Genomic DNA, 5,839 nt, shown 5'->3' on the forward strand with positions numbered 1-5,839 from the left:
CTAGCTGTCATCTAAGCACTAAGTTAAGTTTTTCAGTAGGTAAGTAAATTAACAGCAAATGTGGTTAACAGCAAATTTTTTAAATTTTAAAGAAATAGCTAACTTATAACAAGCAAATTTTTCATAGATAATGGTATCAAAAAGACAGCAGGAAACTCTAAAACTTCCCATCAAGGTAGGGGTGGTAAGAAGGTAAGTATTTAATATCAAATTTCAGATACTGTACCTAATTTAATAGTGTTGGTAGTATAACTTCTCATAATTTGAAAAAGCTAAATATACATAAATATCTTTTAAATAGATCACTGATAAAATTATAAAGTTAAAACTACTTATGGTTATTGTTGCCTTTTCAAAACACTATAAAAACTGTTCAGCTTTAAATAAAAACAAATGTTATAAAGGTTGATGATGGAAAAGGTAGCAGGAGTGGAGCACCTAGTAGTCAGCAGCTAACAAAAGCAGAAAAGTCCAAAGAGTTGAAACAGCAGCCTAAAGCTAATGTTGGAAACAAAACTGGAGTAAGTGTAAACTTTTGTCAAAAAACACTGTTATTTAAAGATTAACTATGTTTTAAAGTTAGGCAAATAGTAAAAGTTAAAAATTCTTAATTAACTTAAAAATAGTTCGTCTTTATTTCCTAGAAAGCTTTAGTATACCTTTACAAAATAATAAAATAATAAAAAACTTTTTAAGTTGAAATAAATTTTATTTTTCAAGTAAATAAAACAAACGAAATAATATATGCTGTTTGTTTCTTTCGTTTACTTAAATACCCTTTTAAATAAAAACTGCTTGAATGAATAAACAAAAATATTATCAACACAATGCTAAAAAGGCACGACAATATTTTTTCTGTTTATTGCAAAACCCTTTTGTACTTAAAATTAAACGTTTAATAATTACAAAAATGACTTACTTAGGCTTTTATTTAAGATTCAGTATTTTAGTTTTCGTAGTTCTGAGATATTAAGTTTAAATTAAGTTACTGTTTGTCAAACAAGTGATGTTTTTTTGATAGCACATTGACTTTCCATGTTTCATTTATTAGTTACTACAGTTGTGTAATATTTTATTTATTTATTAAACGTATAACACTTTTATTTATTAAGAATTAACGTTATTACAGTAATTTCAAAGTAAAGTTCCAAAGATATTAAATTTGAAAATCAACTCAAAAAAAAATTATGCTAATTTTATGCAAATTTTTTATCTAGTTTTTAAACGATTTTATGTCGACTAAAACAGGACATTTGGAAGAGTTAGTGACGTAACATGAAATATCTGAAATTTTAAAAATAGTTTAAAATATATATTGGATATAATTTTTGGGGTGGGTGGGATGGAAAACAAAATCGAGACAGCAGTACGAAGGGAGGCTGAAAGCAGGATCGCAAAATCGCGCGCAAAGCGCGCTGTTGTGCTTATTTTGCAAAGCAAAACCGAATGAAAGCGGAGCTTTCTGAGGTTGGGACGTTCAAAGAAAGCGTAGCTTTTGAGGCTTGAAAGTTAAAGCAAGATCGCACAATCGCGCGCAAAGCGCGCTATTGTGCTTATTTTGCGAAGCAAAACCGAAAGAAAGCGGAGCTTTCTGAGGTTGGGACGTTCAAAGAAAGCGTAGCTTTTGAGGCATGAAAGTTAAAGCAAGATCGCACACTCCCGCGCGAAGCGCGCTGTTGTGCTTATTTTGCGAAGCAAAACCGAAAGAAAGCGGAGCTTTCTGAGGATGGGACGTACAAAGAAAGTGTAGCTTTTGAGGCATAAAAGTTAAAGCAAGATCGCGAAGCAAAACGGAAAGAAAGCAAGCTTTCTGAGGCAGAAATTTAGGTTAACGAATTTATATTTGTTTAAAGTTAAAATACTATTTTTCTTTCTAGTAGAGTAATAATCTTTTTATTGCTTAGTTAAAACGACAGTTTTTAAAGCAGCAATTTAAGTTTTTAAGGCAGGAATTTAGGCTAACGAATTAAGATTTGTTTAAAGTTGAAATTAGTGGTGTAATTATGTTTTAATACTTAGTTTAAACGACAGTTTTTAAAAACTTGAAGTATTTAAAAGAGTATAAGAAAAATAGTAAAAAGTTTTAAAATTTCTAATGTTTGTAACATTTTAATTATAACTTTGTTTACTTTATTATTTATTACTAATTATTATTTTTTAGTATTTCCTTTATTTGGCTAGCACAAAAGCGCGCTCTGCGCGCGGTGTGCGATACTTTTAGCTACTTATTACAAACTATTTTCTTACTTATGTAGTTTGTTTTGTTTTATATTTAAGTGAATATATATACTTATTTTTTTCTTCTTTTAATATTATCTGTTTCAAACTAATTTGTTCTAATCCTTAGTTTAAAAATAAGTTTTCTAAAATTTTAAGAGTTTTTAATAGTGTTTCAAAATTGTCATAAATTTAAAAAATTTCTAATTATTATTTTTTTTTACTTATTATATTATTTATCTGCCTTATTCGGCTAGCACAAAAGCGCGCTTTGCGCGCGTTGTGCGATGCTGTTGGCTATTTATTAAAATTTGTTTTCAGTTTAAAGTACCTCTTAATTATTTTGTATTATACTTCATAGATATATTTAACCTGAAAACAACCACTCTAAAAAATATATAACTTGCTATCTCAATACTTTTGTTTAACTTTAATAATCTTTTACTTTACAGCTAATTCAAAACTAATTTACAGTGAAAACATATTTTATTTCTAAATGACAAATAGAATGAATGTTTGAATATGAATAAGGTATATAAAGTTTTACAAATAGTTATGTACAAACTTTTACTTTATAAGATATCAAAATTGTTGATAAACTGACATTTTATATTCCATCCATATTTATTCAATGAAAAGCAAACTTGTAAGTACAGCAATAGAATTATACAAAATTAAGTATTATGTAATAATAGAATAGATTATCAGTATATCTACTTTTTCGTACATTTTTGTTTTGAACTCTTTATTACTACTACTTATTGGTATGCTCGTTAATGGATAATGGAAGTTTATAGGTCTTAAGTCGTGTATACATTTAATCATCAATAAAACTATATATCATGAAATATAATTTTAATAAATCCCTTAAGGTTGGCTCAGTGTGAAAGGTTTGATTTATCAAGTTAAATAACTTAATTCTATATATATCATGTATATATATATATATATATATAAATTGTTTAATTATAATATAAATATAATTATATATATATGTATAAGTTTTTTACAAGATCTAAAAACTTGCATAACTCAAGTTTCGTGCCTACGCACTCCTCAACTACAAAACAAGTTTAAAATAAAGCACAAAACAAAACAATCAAATGAAAGTTAAAATTTTAACTTTAATTTATTAAAGAAAAATTTAATATATTAAGCTAACTAACTTAATTCTATATATTTATATATGTTGATAATAAGGTGATTATTTAAAGTAAATCACTTTCTTCAGAGCCCACTTGAAGAAAATTTATACAGCTTTACTTGTTTTTTTTTGTGAATAATTTTTGCAACTTTGTTTGCCAAAGTGCTTTTTATTTTAAATTGAACCAGCTGAAAAATGGAGAAAACCTTCATTGTTTTTTTGAAACATGTGTTCTGGAATTTTTGTAATTGCATTTTTCTAATAAATTATATACATATGATATAGTTTAAAAGATGATCAAAAGTACACACGACTTATAAACCTATAAACTTCAATTATCCATTATCGAGCATACCAATAAGTAGTAGTAATAAAGAGTTCAAAATTGAATGTGCGAAAAAGTAGATAAACTGATAACTAAAATGAGATGGAAATCATTCCATTTAAGGAATGAAAAAAACAGAAGGTAAAATTTCAGATTATGACGGTTTATTTCCAACCAAAAACTAGCTCCCGGAATAAACTCTTAACTAAATTTAAAAATGACCTTTACTAGTTAATAAATAATTTAAAATTCCGTATATACCAAAAATCTTTTATCCGAAAATTTAAAAAAGACATTGTATTGTATTAAAATTTATCATTGTAACAAAATGCAAAGCAGCTTTTGGTAGATGAGATATTAAATGTGTTAAGTTCAATATGTTCCGTGCGGTAGGTGCATATTTAATTGGAGAAAAAAACTATTTTATTCAAAATAAATTTTATCGTTTATTTTTTAACCAATCTTCTTAGAAATTTTAAACTTTATCTTTACTTATTGTTCGTAAAGTTACATACGGAAACTTTTATAGTTTAAGAAAAGTCGATTAAGAAAACACTAGATACTTTTTGGAAATATTTTTACACCCAGCAAATAAAAGTTTCAATAAAGTTAAAGGATTGATTCCTGAAAATTTTAAGTTTCTTTCAAAAAAAAGTAAATAACTTCTAGTAAAATTTAAGTTTTAGAAAAAACTAACAATAATAGAATTGTGATTTAAAAGTTTAAGTAGTAAGTTTTTTTGAAACTGAGTATATTTTAAAAATTAATTTAAAAAAATGTTTATTATAAGAAGCAACTTGTAGTTTTTACTTTCAGGAGTTGGCTGCAGATGTAAGGTATTGGAAATGTTTTCATTTATAAAATTATGCAAATGAAGTGAGCTGATACAACAGCAGAATATTAAGAACATCTATACTCTTATTCCTAACTCACCTTATCCAAAAAAATTTAATCTAGATTCTAGCCTAATAAATGAAAATAAATCAAAAAAAAAAGTTTTTTTTTATTATAAAACTTAAAATAAGTAAAATAAAACATTAGCCAATGACAAGCGACCTTACAACTGCAGGCGCTGCTACTTTCGAACCTTCAAATACTATGACTTTCAACTATTGTAACTATTAACCATGATACAATTAAACCTAAATCCTTGTTAAATTTGAAAAAAGTAAACAAAGGTATATACGCTAACAAATAATTTCCTATAAATACGGTGCGGTGGACCCGCTTTAAAACTGAACTTTTTAAAAATAAAACAATAAGTACTTTAAACAAGTAGCTATTACCTTGTGGTTATTCCCTATGGGAAGTGTTTGTCCGTTGTTCGAACCCTGGGGATCTTGAAACTTTCCAATGAACAACTTCCACGGTATCTTACCAGTGGCTCGTATTCCAAACCTACAAGTTTAATGACGTATACATTGATGTTGGGTTGTTTTTAAATACTTCTTTATAAGTTTGACAAACTTTTTGTTTCAGTTTCAGTCTCAAAAAGTTTGGCGAACCATTTCGCTTTGATTGCAGTTTCGACTTTAATAATCAAAACCTAAAAAAAGTGATCGGTCCATCTATAAAAAAACGCGTATTCTTTTTTGAAGAACTTGCAAGATTGTGTTATGACATGGTTTTAGGAAAAACAAAAGCGCAAAATAACCAAAAACTTTTATCTTATGAAGAGCTGTTAAAAGCGGTATCCTTTAAACATGATGCTTTCTGTGAAGGGAAAGTGTCTCGCACTTACCTGAACCAGCTTTGCACTACTTACGAAGGATCTACAGACGAGAATGGAGAAATTCTAAAATGCAGTATTTTAAACAGATTGGCAATAAATATTGGCAAGCAGACATAAATAACTTGATCATGACATTTCAATTAAAACGAATAATCAGTACTCAGAATTCTTTATTTTTTGAACTCTGGAAACCTTATTGATATCAATTTTGTATCCCTTGGATAGATGCCCTCTTAAATATTTTAAAAGACGGTAATAGTTTCTTTATTAAACATTGATCTTTTTTAAGAAAGATTGTTATATAAAAAAAAGAAGTAGATAATTTATAAATTAAATACAGTTTATAATTTCAAAAAGGATCAAGATAAATTAATGCCTACTATTACTTGTGTTTTGTTAAATTGCAGTGTTATAAAGATAT

The sequence above is a fragment of the Thalia democratica genome, chromosome 9, assembly GCF_965202585.1.
Source record: "Thalia democratica chromosome 9, ktThaDemo2.hap1.1, whole genome shotgun sequence".
Lineage (NCBI taxonomy): Eukaryota > Metazoa > Chordata > Thaliacea > Salpida > Salpidae > Thalia > Thalia democratica.